This window comes from Neodiprion fabricii, chromosome 4 (assembly GCF_021155785.1).
Source record: "Neodiprion fabricii isolate iyNeoFabr1 chromosome 4, iyNeoFabr1.1, whole genome shotgun sequence".
NCBI classification, from domain to species: Eukaryota; Metazoa; Arthropoda; class Insecta; order Hymenoptera; family Diprionidae; genus Neodiprion; species Neodiprion fabricii.
Window position 1 is genome coordinate 35,745,547 of NC_060242.1, and position 17,546 is coordinate 35,763,092.

The 17,546-nt window shown below is 43.8% G+C and overlaps 1 protein-coding gene across 7 annotated transcripts in view; it reads right to left on the minus strand.

Moving 5' to 3' along the window:
- LOC124181005 (polypyrimidine tract-binding protein 1) overlaps positions 1-17,546 on the minus strand; it is a 346,021-nt gene that overhangs the window by 230,052 nt on the left and 98,423 nt on the right. For 4 of the 7 annotated variants that reach the window (XM_046567064.1, XM_046567058.1, XM_046567060.1 and 1 more), the window contains exon 1: positions 11,807-13,048. The exons of 1 other annotated variant lie outside the window; for it this stretch is intronic. The gene's annotated coding sequence lies outside the window, so the exon portion shown is untranslated. Of the gene's footprint in view, positions 1-11,806; positions 13,050-17,546 lie in introns of those variants that run through there. 2 more of the 7 variants (XM_046567057.1, XM_046567061.1) reach the window with 2 other exon arrangements.

Below are 17,546 nucleotides of genomic sequence, written 5' to 3' on the forward strand. Positions count from 1 at the left end.
CCAGTTGCGTCGGTCGCAGTTATAACATATAAGTAAGTATTCGGATACCCGTTCCTTTACAGCCGAGACGGAAAGTGCTTAGCACAATAAAAAGAAGAGTAAAAAAAAAAACAAATAAGTACTACGTCCATGGCTTGTTTTCTTATTCTTTTTTTCTCTTTGGCTTCTCGATTACCAAACAAAATTGTGATAATATATGACCGATGGAATGAAAAAACGGCATAAAGAAATGAGCAAACGAACCATCATGTGTATCTCTATAGTGTACAAACACGTCGCAGCTGAATAAACGAAAACGTACACAGGACGCGAATGAACGTGCAAGAGAGAGAGAGAGAGAGAGAGAGTGGGAGAAAGAGAGTTGTCTTCTTCTCATAGTGAGTAAAGTTTGTACGCGTGTGTTTGCATGTATGTATGTATGTATGTGTATATATATATATATATATATATATATTCATTACTGTTTGACTTTTATTCTCGTACTCCACAGGTCGCGAAAATGTCGGATAATTGAGAGAATTTTACCTCTGTCAGCTTTGGCAAAGATTAAAAGAATAATTTGTATATTACGGTGGTGTGAGCTGTTGGGATGAAGAGAAGAAAGAAAAAATACAGGGGACTGCGATGCGTCGCATCATTGATAAATTATAAGCGGAAAGTGGGAGCGAAAAAAAAAAAAAGAAGAAAGCTGAGATCATAAAGTTTTTGGATATTTCCGTACCTACTACTCCTGGTGCATAAACGAATCTCGTTGGTGATTCTTTAGACTAACTGCAAAACACCCGGTTAAATCGGCAGGTTTAGATTCTGAGTTTCCTCAAAATCCACCGTTCACGGCAGCGTGAATTTTTTTAATCTACAAGTCACTTTGGCTTTCCACCGCCCGTTCGGATCCAGGTGAGAAAACGCGGTTGCCGCGATGATAGACGAACCGAACACCTTCCCACTCGGTGGAGGATGTCACCTCTGGAGAAACACGAAGTAGGTGGTAGGTGCACGTATACTCAAAGGCTTGAGGCTGCGTTGTGTCCGTGTGATGAAAAGTGAAAGTAAGTATGTCGGTGGGTCAAGTGCGCCGCACAAGAAGATCGGGGCCGTCGAAGCGAAAAAGGTTGGCGTGAAATTACGAGGCATGGACGAAGACGAAGACGAAGACCAAGACGTTCTTCGAGTCCTTTCGCAATCCAGGCAAGTGTAACGAAGGATCTAACGCACGTTCGCGTGGCTCATTTCGTTGGAAAGCGTCGCAATTATCTGCAACCACCCCCCGAGCTATCAGCCGATGCCTGTTATTAGCCTGACATCGATATCCCCCGCGGGTTATCGTGTTACGTAGGTACGATTTGGTATAAATGCTGCGGTGATAGTCCGATGCCTGCCGGAGACACAGCGGGTATTATTTCTCGATGCGCGCGGTTTCAGAGCCGCTTTATTACCACCGAAAACAAATTGGAAAAGTACACCAACTGCGCGTACGTCTTACGTATTGGGACAATCTCTTGAGACTATACATACAATGCGCATGCGCGAGTTTTATCGGCTGCTCGGACAGGCTGGCCACTCCGAGTTTCAGCTGTCAAACTCTGTTTCTGGCGGCGATGTAGTTCGTACGAATTTTTGAGGTTAGAATCTCAAACAGTCGAGTTAGTGACTCGGAAAGTTGATGCTAATGCTCTTTGAAAATTGACTTTATTCGACTGAAATGAGAAATCTGTTTAAATGTTGGGTGCTTGGAAGAAACGCAGCAGGTAGGTGGGAACGTTTTATTTGATCACTTTTATTATTTCGTACCTTAGAAATAACAATGAAATCTTTTTCTATGAACAGGTGATACGGCCAAAATAATTACATCTCTAATATTTACTGTTATCTGCCTATTCAATTTATCACACGTACTAAGATCATCGCCACTTTCAAGCAACTAAGCAACTTTCTCACTCTCTTGTGATTTCAGGTGGTAATATTGAATTTTATCACTTTTGAAAATGAGACATTAAACCGAGCGTTCAAGAAATTAAACAATTCACGTTACGTAGAAATAAACAACAGCATAACCTCAATCTACGGCTTTAAGCGCGAGAGATTCACAGCTTTAGTTTCATTTTGTGTACGTTGGCGCTCTGCTCAGCAGACGAAAACATCGCCGCAGGGCGATTTCACCGACCAATGAGATTGAATTATTTGGCGCATGCGCATTGTATGTATAGTTACAAGAGATCGTCCCGGTATACATATGATATTAGGACATGCGCTTTAGGCCGGTAGCTCGTTGTTCGAAGTACAGTGGAGTGAGGAATTACGGTGTATACGTGTATTGTATGTACAAAAATAGTTTTTGGTGTAAATGTGTGACGCGAAACGTTTGTTGTACAATTCATCTATGATCGGATACTTCGGTTTCAAATAACAAAAACGTTAAATGGGATTCAGGATTCAATTCGCAATTCTTTTACTGTTTTTGCGTGCTCTGTATCCAAGAATCGTCCGATGAAACTTGATAAGTAAAGATCAGAACAACGAACGATACGAATTATTTCTAAATTAGAAAGATCGCTGCCGAAATATTTTGAGAATAGAAAGAAAAAGACAAAACACTAGGGCGTTGATGTGACATTTTGTACGACGAAATGGATTCTTATCATAATACTTTTCCTTCGAGTGCGTCTGGGTCATTGGTTAAATAATAAATGAAAAATACTACTGGAACAACGATTTCAAAGGTAAACGAGTCAAAGATGAATGTCATTACAATTTCATAGAGAATTTCATTAGCAGCTAATCAGTCTGGTGATCAAGCGATTACAAGTCTTTCCCCTCTCTTTCTCTCTCTCTCTGTCTTATGGAAGAGGTGCGCGGTGATAAATTTCGTAATTTCTCGTCGAGGATGGTTGTTTACCCTTTGACTGCGTTAATCAAAGCGTTCATTATACAGCGGAGTAAAAGACAGCAAGGGAGGGAGAAGAGAGCGAAGCAAGAACTAGCGAGAGCCAGGTTGAGGAATAATTCCAGAGTATAAAGCGCGAAGGTAGAATGAAGGAGAATGAATGAACGAATGAACGAACGAACGAAGCACTGCAGTGAAATTCCACCGCCTGTGAAAATTAGGGACATTCGTCTATAACCGAGTAGTGAGCGCATAAAACAAAGCGCTCCGCACCGCCGTTTTCGCCCGGAAATTTCTCCTTCATCCCCTTTTCTTCCTCGGGACTGTGAAGGAGATAAGCAGCAGAGTTCTAATCGTAAGCCGTCCGAGCTTACCGAGTCAGTTCGAGGCAGTCGGAGCAGAGGAGAAGAAAATGAGCAAAAATAAATGCGTGTTCGACGTAATCCGGGCGCGCGTGTTACGACCCTGGAAACGATTTAATTAGGAGCAACTTTGGCCCGCGGCGTCGCAGGCGACCCCCGGAAATTAGATTAGCCACCGCTCTTTAACGAATTTTCTTAAGCTCATCTCCCTTTGTCTCTCTATGTTGTGTATAGTTGGTTGCCTACTACGGTGAGGGGGGCTAATCTAGATGGCGCCTCTCGGTTTCCCGTATAATTGTATACAAAAGCGTCCGTCGATCTCCAACAAATGTCTCGAACGGAAACTCTCTCTTTCTCTCTCTCTCTCTCGCTTAGAGATAAATAAAAAATAAATAAATGAAACGATCCATGTACCGGAAACAGCAACAGGAATAAGAACGCAAGCGGGAATCGATCAACGAACCATCAGGGATTTTTTTTTCTGTCAACCCCTCGACTTTCTCGCCTCGTCTTCCTCCCCCCCATTCCTGTTCCCCGCCCTACGCCTCGCTAAAAATCTTCTTCTAGCCGTGAAGTCTTGGAAGTAAGAAAGACGAGGAAAAAACATGGACGTTACCGCCACCCTGATACCCGCGAAGAATAAAAAGAAGAAATAGCCGAGGATCCCGCATCATCGTTCTCACCGTGAGAAAGCTTCGTCTGTGACCCAACACTTGAGCGAAACATAGACTAGACGACTCTCACTTACAACGAGGATCCCTCTCCAAGAGTTGGATAATATAAGAAGACGTTACCTCTCCTATATAATACCTGCGCTAACACGCTTGCGAACAATCAAGAATACACTAATTTCCACGAATTTTCAAAGGAAAACGGTGCCATATATAAAAAAAGATTTTACGAAGGCTTGCAAGCTCTTTCGTGCCGAAAGAACTTCTTTTTATTAACATTGACACGATTATTTTTGTTACGATATATGTATTTTTTATGTATATCACATATTCTTTTCTTCACTCGCTTCTGAAATCATAAACGACTCTTTATTTCTATTAAGAATTTTGTATCTAACCACCAGTTTCTTTACCTCACAATCGTGATAATGACGATATATACAAGTGCAAGAGTAACAGTTTATTTTATTCAATCGACATATTTCACACGACACACAGCAAATCACAACGTATATATGTTCCGTGTAGAAAACTTTTTCACAGAAATTATGAACGAAACCCTGCTACCGTTAGCTTTGATCGTGTATAAAAATTGTAAGCCACATACGTTCCCCTCTGAATTCTGATGAGAATCTTCGAGAAATATGTCATAAAGTATATCATCTTCGTCTTGACGAAATAAGAACGCCTTCTGCCGTGCGGACCTTGAAAAAGAACGGAACAAGGACGGCGAGTCCGCGATCCAAATGAATTATACGACGATTGATGGATTGGAAGAAGAGAAGGGTCGAAGATTTCGGAAGAGGAAAAGAGACGGACGACGGTAATTAATACTATAAACGTAGAAAAGGATGGTGATTCACTGGCGGTTGAATAGGCGAGTCGTATCTTTTTCATCTATACCTCGTCATACATTCGTTTAATCTCTAGTCACCCACGCGCCGTTGTGTAATTGTCCATGCATGCGAAGAAAGAAAGAAAGAAGACCAAGCAGAAGAAGATGAAGAAGAAGAAGAAGAAGCACGCGAGTAACCACGAAGCAGCAGCTGTTTCGTCTCCGAATTGTCAGGGAATAGGTTTCGATAAATTGATGTTCAAGCATCCGGCGCAATAAAATGTATTGTAGGATGATGACTATTACAACTAGTATTACAAAGATTGGTGCGTAAAATATATTAAATATTTATATATTACACTTATATGTGTGCAGAAGTTTGTTCAAACAAGATGAATTGCCGCGTCATCGATACGTTGTTATACAATTCTGGATAATAATGGGATATAATTTGCGTTAAAACGAAAACTAGGAATTCGTTGATTCCTTGTGACTTGAAAAGTCGTCGTAGTTTTGTACGCGCGTGAAAAACTCAACGACACGACTCTCGTCAAGCGAAACGTTAAAAGCGCGATGGCATCTGCCGCGCAACTTCCGCCCAAAAGACAGAGGGAGCGACCCTCTCCTTCGACTGGAGGGAGAGTGAAAATAAAAATAAAAAGAAGAAAGGAAAAAAAAAATGATGGCGAACAAAAAAGTGCCTGCATCGAGCTCTACGTGCAAGGAATACGCGTACCCGCGACACGGAGAAATAGATGTGTAGATACGGCAGCGGTTTGGGAAAAAACCCAGGAATCGCCCATTACAATATTCGACGGCTGATTCACCCGCAAATGTACACATACATACACATATGTGTATAAACGCAATCGCTAAAGAGTCGATGTGGGATCCTCGGTTGCCCAAAGTTACGTCATACTGCACGCTGTATTCACGCAGGAAGCGAATGGGCGAAATGAGAGGAAGAAAAACGAGAATTTGAAAAAGTTATCAAAGATACACTGTATTGGCACATTCCTGCGTCAATGTAATTTATTACCCAACCGCATGCAACTGCCGATACGTACACGCTCGTTATTGCCTCAGCGATGCATTTTATAATAACTATGCTGGCAGCTGTGCTCGGGTGAAAAATGAAAATGACGTATGTTTGTGCACAAATTCAAATAAAATTACCGTGTAACAACATGATGCTGAAACTAGCGGCCAAACGTGTATTATTAAACTTTTTCGAAATAGAAAAATGGAGTTCAGTCTCATTCTCGTAATTCTATATTTCAAGGTGTTTGATAAAATTTTGATTTTCGGACGTCACTGCCTTATTCGTTTGACTTCGGGCTCGTTGCAACAACCATTATTACAGAACGATGCCTGCGGATAGCCGGCTGGCGGCCAGGTGTATCGATTTGCGAGGAAAATAATTACGCTTCTAAATTTCTCCCCTCTCTGCTACCCTCTTTTCTACCCCCTATTCGGTTCTGCACCCTTGAATTTCGTACATCCAGGTCGGTTCGACAAAGGCGAAAATCTCAAGCACTACTGTTACGGACTACTCGCCCCTCCCGTAGAAAGGAGGGTGGTTCGCATTCGCGGTCTCCGCGGGGATTGAAGAGAGGAGAAATTCTCCTGGGGTAAGCAGGAAACGCGGCACGGCTCACGTTGTACCGCGGCTGATGAAGATGATGAAAAGGTAGGAATAACGTGACCGAGTAACGAGCGAGCAGACCGTAGATACGCGCGATATTTAATAGAAAAAAAGAAAGACGAAAAGAAAACAATAATTAATTCATAGGTTTATTACCAAATATGCCGTCGGTTTTCAGATAATTATCGACTATTTTGCACGGTATGTAATACCGAATGGATTCTGGCGCCAGATTCTCGCCCAACGAGTTAATCCGTGTTTCTGAATTGTAAATTTAGCATCGACAGTGAAATAAATTGTTCAACGACCAATCGTGGGTATAAATTTTTTACAGATGCCAATAATGCGAAGGCATTAAAATATAGCAGCGGTGAAATTTAAACACCAAGCAACACACGCCACAAATTTTTTAATGCACGATTGCATTAGCGAATAATATTTTTCATCTCTGTACTTTCTTTTTCCCGTTGGTATTTAAAAATGAAAAAATTAATTGCTTGCTCAATAACGTTAATAAAATAACGATATGATGCATACACCTGCGTAAATGCGATTTTGTCTCAAATTAAAAACAATGAAATGGCAACCGACCAAAATGAAACCTGTCGCCTGTTATAGTAGCCATGGTGAACACGAGCATGGCGCGTTCGCTATAACGCATGGCAACAAACAGGTAGTCGCGAGTCCGCCAAAGTCGTAACGCGTCTTCCGACACAGGTAGGGATTGGATTTTGTTCCAAGGTCGTCACGCTAGCCGTTCCTTCCTGCAGCACGACTTCCTCACACGCGCCTTCGAGCCTTCGAATTAGGCGAGCAAGAGTTTAACGTCCTCTCCGATTATACATCGGCGTTGCGCGACCGTAACAATCGCGTAAGAGCGAACAAATGCGATCAAGAACGATTAGCCATAAACTTATTCACAGGAAACCCGAAAGCTGTGTTGCCTCACTGAGAGAACCGTCTGAATTTTCACACTCAAGATATATGTTTTACACGCGGTTGGCGAGCCAGCGGATACGTACATATACATGTATATTTATAGAATTTTTTTTGAATACACGTCAATGCGTGAAATTCTCTGTAAAACTAAATAATAAATCTAATGAGTGGAATTTTTTTTTAAAACAGAAACAAAAATTGCTGTTAATTGAGGGAGGTATTATATCGCAAAGTACGGAAAAGACTTACATAAAAGAAATAAGGAAAAACGGAGGAAAAGGCGTGTAATTCGAGATAGTGGCAGGGCTGGCAATTCTCTCTCTTTCAATAATTGCCACGGGGCACACGTGTTTAAATGTACAGATCATCGCATCGCAAACTGAAATATAAACGATTTTGTCCCACCGTATACGGTAAGAACAAAAAGATAGAATTTTTGGCAGATGTACGATAGTTGCAACAAGGCTAGCCAAAAGGGGACAGCGGGTTTCTCCTTGGGTCAAGTTACGACACGTAGTTTCAAGCTGGACGAAAGATCGAAGGTTGGGACTGACGTGCTGAGACCTTTTGGGTCGGTACCAGAAGAAGAAGAAGAAGAAGGCGAAGGAGAGACAGGTGCGCCGGTTACCCGAGGGATATAAAATGCGGAGGGAAACGAGAAAGGAGGGTAAAAATCCGAGAAGGTGAAAACGGTGGAAAAAGAAAGAGAAGGGAAAATTCGAATCAGGTAGAAGAAAAACGCACTTTCCTCTTATACATGGTGACCTCTGACTGACCAAAGCCCTACAGTTTCTCGCTCTCAATCTTCCCCACCCCTTGTTCTTTCCCTAAATCGGTTTTTCGTTTTCTTTCTTTTTTCTTTTTTAACTTTTTTCGGAACAAGTTTACCACGGGAACTTAAATTGCGAGAGGATAAATAGTTGAACAAAGAAACAAATTTTGATATTACAGTTACACAGGCTTTGCAATCGCGAGGCTCTGACAAGGGTGACGAAAGGTAGAGGATTAAAAAAGAAACCTCCATGCCAAAGTATAGAGCTGAGCTTTCAGATCTGATGGAATGATGCGGTTATAATCATTTGAAAGTATCAATCGCGTTATCGAATTCTGCATTAGTAATGAGAAAAAACAAGATACGTATCATCGTCGTTTACCAGTTAAACCTTCCCCCATGTACATTCTATATTGTTTGTACATAAACACGTAGAGTGTGGCTGTAATTTTTCCACCAATGTATAATATATGATAGCGTCGCGCGTCAATCGACACGCGAAAAAAGAACTGAGGGGTGATGGTGATTGCTACTTGTGTACAATGTCTCGCTGTTATAGAAGCGAGGGAAAAGTGATGGGTAAAAAAAAAATAAATATATATATCTTTGTTGGATTTGAAAAACTCGACATGCCATCCGCGGGATTCGCTTGTTGAATGCATAATGGAAGCGAAGCGATGAAAAGACCCGATTAGTAAAACGACTATTAGAATAAGAAAAAACGTTGCTCTTCGCCGATATATATCAGAAGCGTGACGATGAAAAGAGGATGACCAGAAGATGTGTATAAAATTCGTACATCGGCCACAAGTTGACCCGCAAAGTGTGATGGAAACGGTGGAAGAGAAAACGGCATGAAGACGGAGTGGGGGAAGAATTTTATTGACGACATCGACAATAAACCTTGTTTGAAATAACTCGATGTATGATAATACCCGTCTTCCGTTTATAAATGTATGCATACACCGTACGACGTTAGAGTATCGATGGATCTTTGATCGCGTGTATTTTATCAACTCCAGCAGCAAACCGTACGCTAGCCGTCTATACACATGGCCGTGCAGTACGGTTTTATATTTGCCGTATCATCAGAGTCTACAACATACCTCGATACATAATGTAAATATAATAATAGCATGCAGGATTTCAAGATACAAACGTATGACAACGTATGTACAATTGTCCGTAGATAGAACGATCGATCGAACGAACGACGCCGAGAAACGCGTCGATGTGAGGAGGAGAAAAAAACCGACGCTATGTATCATGGACGCAAAAATATACATATAAGCATAGGTGCGTAGGGAAAAAGAAACGTATTGTGTATTGGGATTATCGCGATTCGCACGCAATTAGACCAAATCGCGGAAAAATCGTCCCTTTCCTGCTAACGTTGCCGCTACTGCCGCCGTCGATGGTTAGAATTAATTTATGGGTCTCATTCCGTATTGAGAATATCAAAATTTTGCCGTCGACATTTTAAACTCAAATATTTACATTTTAAAATATTTCCAGACAAGTGGTTTGTTCAAAAGCTGATGTCGACGATGTTTCGAGATATTTGAATATTTTGTTATTGTGAAAATTCACGTTTTCGCTTAATCGTTGTGTTCGTGCAAATTGTATAATTCTCAACATTTGTTTCCACGCAAACTCAATTCCTGGGTAAAACATACACGTGATCTGTTCCAAAGCGTGAGTCCAGAGATGACGTTTCAATAAATAGCAGTATATACGAAAGATTTCAATATTTCCAAGAAATACCAGTATTCGATCAGCGTCACTGCTGTAGTATTGTGACGGTATCCGAGGTACGAATGGTAAACAACTGCAACATGTCGATTCGAGCGGGACGGGAATAGCAACCACCAGACGCGCAATTCTCGGTTCAAGATATCGGACAACCTTGGGGATGCGCAACTAGTGCGGCAGCTCCACGTGGCCCGAAGGGAGAAAAAGATGGCGAGAGAGTAAGGAGATGAAAAAGATGAAAAAGATGAAAGAGGTGAAAGAGAGAAGGAGCGGAGGGGAGAGGATGTGAATCTCAAAGTGTGAGGAGTGAGACGAAGGGTATAATAAATACGGGGTTCGTCGGTCCGCCATCCTCGCAACCGGTTTTTCCCCCCTTCAGGCTTCCTCGACGGTTCGTTCGTCTGGTTCCGAGCCGGGGGCGCCCTTCGAGGCCGATTCTTTTTCCCCGCGTGAATCCCCCCCTATCTTCGCCCCGCTTCGTCTTTAAGAGGAGGAGGGCTTGCACGGAAAGCGTCGACGCGCATGCCCGTCCGTGATATACTAACGGAGGCGAAAACATCTCTGGATGAAAATTTCATCGAGGCGCAAACGAACCGCGTTCTCTTCAACTTCGGGGTCGATACTCGCGGCTCGGATGTTAAAAGTGTGACCCGCGTATTTCGCGAGCACATTGAATTCCGCGTGGGCCGCGACCGTCGTAAACACGAGGAATGCGTCTGCGAGTCTCGAGTTGCCGCGGCCGCGACGCATCGCGTCGGTGCAGCAGGTGAAACGACGGGAATGAGGAACGGAGAGAAATGCGTGCCGAGGGAGTAGAGAGAGTAGGGGGAGAGAGAGAGAAAGAGAGAGAGAGAGAATTACGGACCGTCTCGGTCGGCGCCGAGCGTCTTTCGATTCCTAAAAGAATTGGGGGGAGATTTTCTTCGGCGCGTATCCAACTCCATATTCCACCGCCTCGACACATCGGCAGGCTAAAATAACTCCGATTTGTATACACAACGGGATCATATTCCCCTCCGAGTATACGCAATGGCTAAATAATCATGCACTGGAAATGTTGTACACACATATCGGATATAGAGTCTCGGGAAGAACGTTCGGATATCGAATCGCGAAAACGAGTCGATCGATCATCGATAGATCGGAAAAGAACGTTGCCGACAATTTTCGCTCTCTCTCTCTCTCTCTCTCTCTCTCTGTCTCTCTCCGTAATCGTTTCACGAGAAAAACCCTGACTTGATGGATATTATTCAACGTTGATCGACGAAATTTTGCATCAACCCTGACGGGGATGAACGTTTGGCGAATCTGAGCAAACTCGGTGCTTCGAAATCGGCAGGATACCGATATCCCGAAGAAAGAAGAAGACGGAAAGGGAAAAACGGTCGATCCGTCCATCGGCTGCGTACGCATAGCTAGTACCAGAAAATGGCGACCGGTTGGTTCCGGCGCGCGGCGCATCGCCGAGGATTGGATCGGATTGGAGTTGAGTTGAGTAGAGTTGCGTTTGCTCGACCTCGAAGCTGGATAGTCAGTCAGCTGTTTTGCAACCGTTACGAACGTGTCCGTAAGGTCGAGAGGAGAGGACGGTGGATGCGCGAGGAGCATAATCGGACGAGGACTGCGAGCCTCGCACAATTCGTGGAATTATTCTTACGTGATCGGGTTTCCGTGTGCGCGTATCTGCGGCATAGACTGGAAGACGTGACGTGACGAGTCGAGCCGAGCCGGTCGCGTCGTTCCGTTCCAAGTATCGTAATTAATCGCTTGTACCTGACCGAGGTAGCCGAGGAGACGCGTCGTTTCGTCGGTGACGCATGGCGGCGATGAAAAGAAGAAATAATAAAAGAGGAATAAAAATAAGTGCGTGAGGATAATGCAACGGGGGGGAGGTATTTAAAAGAAAAACCGTAGTGGAAAAGTGCGTCGTGAGAGGCGGTACTTACCGAGTCTGGCAGATCCCTTGCCAAACGGTGAAAGAGAAGAATGCAATGACAAACTTGAGGACGTAGGTGAAGAAAAACTCTCGACGATATGCGTAGCAGCGGGTATCCGAAAGTAAAGGAATTTGTCACAACCCACACCGGATGCTTCTTCACTGCACTATTTCGATTTCACACAAGTCGTTTTTGCTTTTTTTTTTTTACTCCTACTTTTCAAATACTCGATGCAGAGACGATAACAAAGGCGTTGTTAATGTTACAAGCGTTAACACCGTTGTCACAACTATTATCACTATTATTATGATCATAAAACACTATACACTGATCAGTAACGATCGTCTCGATCTCCGGCGTGAAAACCGGCGTTCTATCCAAGCATATATGTGTGTATATATATATATATATATACATATATATATATATATATATCCCGGAGTGTTTCGTAGCGCGCAGACCGACCGACCGACCGAAAACCTGACCGACGCAGCACGATTTGAAGGTTAGAAAGAACAAGCCGCGCGTCGCGTCGCGTCGTTCTGTCAGAGCGTGGACGAGTTGACAGGAATGAAAGAACCGCAGTGAAACATAGGTGCGTGGAGGATGAATAGAGAGAGGGAGAGAGGCGAGAGTCCGCGCGGTGCGGAGACGGACGCCGAGTGTTGGTTCGTTCGTTCGTTCGTTCGTTCGTTCGTTCGTTCGTTCGTTTCGGATTGAAAATTCGGTTGTCAAGAGCAAGCACACTCGGTCGGAACTGCCTCTCGCGTCGAGACGTGGCAAGGCGGCTGGCTGCTGCTACTCGAATGAAAACCGGTGCGGCGTGCGTAGGTAGAGTATAGGTTATGAAAATACGACAGCTCTGCTACGGCAACTCTGTCTTTGTGTAACAGTCGTTGGTCGTTGTCGAACACGATGTAAACAGGAGGAGTAAAACTAGGATTACGCCGCGCACGTACGGCACAACGGTCCGATGATGAGTAATCAACCTCAAACAGTGAAATTCGACCGATTCACAGCAAATACTACGCTCGGTACTATCGAGCTGTCTACGATACACAGAACAACCGCACTCCGATATCCCCAACGACAAACAAAGAAACGAAAAAACAGAACAAAAAATTTTCGCCAACTTCTCCCGCTATTCCTCCTCGTCTTTGTCTTCTTCGTATCAATAAACGTAATGTTATTCACACGGAAGAAAAGTACGTAATAGATCCCCGACTAACAATAAGTTGTAGGCACACCACGAGTAGTGACGCTAAAACTTCACCACCACGGACCCTGGCAGCTTGGCGGGGCGGATAGAGAGAGAGAGAGAGAGAAACGTCGGCGGGGTGGGAGGAGAGTGGCGTCATGGCGGCATGGGGCGCGTGGAGAAGGAGGGTAGGGGCAAGGGAGGGGGGCGAGGGGAGACAGCTGGATGGCGCGCTGCTTGCCGCTGCTCACGGGCGACTCGGTTGCCGCCGTTTGTTGTAGCGGCGAAGCCGGCTGCGGAGCACATGCGACTACCATTACACGCCGGCTTTTGGAAGAGCTTACATACCTACTACCTGCAACCTACTACGTCGTAGGACGTCGCGGAGCTTCGTTGCATACTTGCGTCATGCTCTACACGGCCAGTAAGGGTAAAAACGTCACTGCGTTGAGTTTGAAATTTTTATCTGTAAAATTGGAGGAATTGCGTTACATGCATGGCAGTGGTGGTGGTTGTAACGCGGCGGATCGGAGATATTAAATTATTTAAGCCTTCGGTCCGCAGCACGAGACTTATGCAGGAGAGGAGAAACTACGGCGCCGCGGGGAAGAGGTAGAAGGACGCCGTCCAGTCCGGCGCTGAGGAGGAGGAATAGAACGACGGACCGAAGGCGGGATGAGGATGAGAATGAGAAGGAGGGAGAGCCGCGACTTCGCGACGCTGCCGCGTCGATCGGACGGTCGAACCGGTCGCCGGCGATCTCTGCCGTTTGTTGTTGGCTACGTTGCGTCGATCTCTCGAAGAGTCCGATCACCGCGCGGCAATCGCAGGTCTTCTTTTAGGCTGTTTCCCGCTACTTGCCGAGGTCGGTATCGAATATTGATACAGCGCAAAGCTAGCACGAGACGCGAAACTACGACCTACGACTATGCTCGTCGATTTCGGAACACGGCCTCGTTGACAAACGGATTCGTATACTCTCGTATATTCGCGTATAACGCGAGGTTCGCCGAGGGTGGAAATAAAGGGGGATGATCGAGGGAGCGGAACCAATTAAGGACGTGGGTGGCTGAGAAGGATCGTCTGTTTGAGCGACCTATCGGCATTTGTGTGCGGCGACGTTGCGCGCGTACTACGAGAAAATAAGAACGCGCCTTCATACCCCAGAGCGAAATCACTCAGACGCGCCCCTCAAACACGCCCTGTATAACTTGGCTCGTGTTGTCCGCTCGTAAGAAAGCAAATATAGACCCTTACGCGCACACACGCGACACCAACACTTCGTTCGTCGGCGCCGCGACGCGTGTTCCGACGCACTTCATCGCCCCCCTCCCCCGCCCCTCCTTACACGTTCTTGTCCGAGTGCACGACTCCCACGCACGCATCGACCTTCCCCTCGACGAGGGGGAGACTCGAAATTTACCGCAACGCGTTTCCACTACGCAAGCATGTACGGGCCTTCGACAACCCCTTTTATTTGAAAGAAGAGTCCGCTCCGACCGCCCGCGACCGAACTTCTCGAGGACGCGACGTTCGTCTCCCCTCCATTATTCCCATACCTTGACGTAGGAGAATTAAAGTGCTCACCGACGCGACGCGACGCCCGGTAATCACTGCTCTTTCGAAAAACGTTTATTCCTCCTCGTCGCGACGCGATGCTGTAATACGACCGATCTCGGCGTGTTTCAGACACCGCGCTATTGAGAATTTCTAACGGTTAGACGGGAAAACGACTCGGGCCATTCCAAGAGTCGCGATGGAGATTATAAAACACCCGAAGGATGTACAAAAATCGGAGAATTACCCGAAATTTGATATTAAACTTCGTATATTTACCTACAAAGCAAATTGGCTTGTATCCTCCATGCGATAACTGTGATGCAGCACTGAATGATAAAATGAATAAAATGATTCCACAAAAACAGTTGCATATTTCAATTGCAAAATCCTTTCACCGACGCAAAATTTTATTTAATAAAGTTCGTCGAAATTATTCATGAAACTGCAATCATTTAGATATGGATTTTAAGCATCGATTTAAATACAAAATCGTTGCAATTAAACATGTTTTATTATACCTATTTACATGAATATTCACCCACAATATCTCTGCTGCTGATATTTTAATTATTCCAGATATGTGTATCATAAATTATACCTGAGAAACTTGAACACTGTATAAATAGAATGTTCTAAAAATAGCTTGAAACCGAGTGTAAAAATTAGCAAATCCCTGCAGTGTATCAAAAATACCTGGCCCCATGTCGCCTTGGGATTTTGGACGAAAGGCCCACCAAAATCGCGCCCCTTTTCTCGCCTTCCATTAACGGATGAGGCTTCTACAATATAGCTGGGCAGAGACCTTATTTATTCCTCCTCGATCGTTAGCTAAATGGCCATTTTAATCATGGCAGCATTACCCGCGCCTAAGAACTCCGAAAGCTTCTTCGGTCCGTGATGGTAACGTTTTCCCGTGTCATTCACGGAGATATATGTATTAACGGTCATGACGATAGGCAATTATCGGAATAATACCGCGGGCAACGAAGGACAGAGCTAGAGAATAATAAGACAGCGGATTTCTTTACTCGATCGTTTCGGCCCTGCGCCGAGCGCCGAATGATTACGCTGGTAAACTAAACTTTTGACAACAAGAAAGGTGTATTTACCCTTATTACAAAACCATATTCTATTTTCATTCGTGCGGGTCGAGTTTTTGTGTTATATCTACTGAAAGTAAAATTGAATGTTTATCGCTTTGACTCACCTTCTTTTGATTCAGGGTGTTTCGATATTTGCTATAAATACCAGTTAATTAGTTACGATTAATAACAAAATACCCTGAATCAGAAAAAGTAAGTCAAAACGATAAAAATTCAATTTTACTGATAGTAGCTGTAACGAAAAAACTAGACCTTATCGAATCAAAATAATAACGAGGATGAATAGCAATTTCAAAATTAGTAAACACCTTCCTTGTTACAAAATTTTGTTCACCAGTGTATTAGATGTATATAAACTTATTTTTGTTCATACAAACTGTATTTTTGGAAAAACTGAGAAAATCATATTACAATAAAACTGTTCGTATATAAAATATTGTAATATCAATTTTATTATACTAAACCTTGTTCCTAACATGATCAGTTAAAAGTTTTCATGTTAGATGCAAAAAGTGAATTTTTGTTGATCAGTATTATTGATATATATATATGTGTGTGTGTGTATACCGTAGACATTTCAATTTTCACACTTTCCGTTCGCATTATTTCGGAGTCTACCAAAGTTTAGGGAAGATTTTGAACCTCCGTAGAATTTAAATTTACACGCAAAAGCTTTCAAATTTCATGAAATGTTCTCGGAATAAATTTTAAAATTAAGCCTGAATTAACCATGGGTTTTCTGCCCCAAGCCAGATCAGCAGCATCTTTCATCCGTTCCGCCGGTACAATTTTTTACACATAAAAATATGAAGTAAGATTTGCTAGATGGCGTAAGTTGACATTTTAGTCACGCGAAAAGTCGCTTTTAGCTTCTGTTTGATTTTTAAGTGGACAGTCAACAAAATCCACCTACTTTCCAGACGTAGGTACGTGTAATTCACCTTCTTGGCGAGGTATACGGTATTATACACGGAAAATGATGTTGGGCATTTCTCAGTACACACACGGATCCGCTGGGTGAAAATAGTACGAGTTTTATACACCGATACATACATTCCAACGATTTTACAAGAATGGAATGAAATTTCACGCTACTTCTATAAAAAGGAGATACTTCACTCGTCTAAAATAACCTCTCGCACTCCCTCTCGACATATAACGGAATGAAAAAGCACTCCCAAGTTATTTGATTCGTGACATCCGTTCCCCTGAATACGCACATATGTCTATTGTAAGGGTGCTTTCAATAGGTTTTCATGAAGTTGACGAAAACTTTCAATATATGTACACGAATACACTTCGACTAACGCTGCAAATTGAAATCTAACAATCATTTGACGCAACACGATTCTGGGGAATAGCTACAATGACGGTAAATCTCAAGGTAGAAAAATCTTCGGGGCCGGCAAAATCACGATTCAATTTAACGTATTAGAGAAGACGTAAAGAAAAGAAGACACCTTCGACTGCATTTGTACGTGAAATCCGGTAGAGAGGTTCTTTTTTTTTCTTAGTTTTTGTCTATGCGAGAAGTTAAGACGCAGGAAGTTACGAAGAGTCCGCCGTATGAGTACGGTGGGTGATATAAAGCGAACGGTGAAGCGTTCGCCCCTCCTCGCCCCTTTCGCACCGACGACGAACAGCGGGCTTTTAGTGCTGCGGACTCGAGGGTATTAGATTTTTATTCCACCCTCTTTGAAGATCGTGAGACGCGATGCCGAGACGAGCGAATAATAGAGAGCAAAGAGCCGGTGCGTCGCGACGCGGGAAGCGATGAAGATATTCAAAGTAAACGAAGATCGCATTCGCGATCGCGTTACGCACGCGGAATAACCGAATCCCGCTCCGTCGGCGACGACGCCGGGCGTCGCGTCGTTGAATCTCGCTT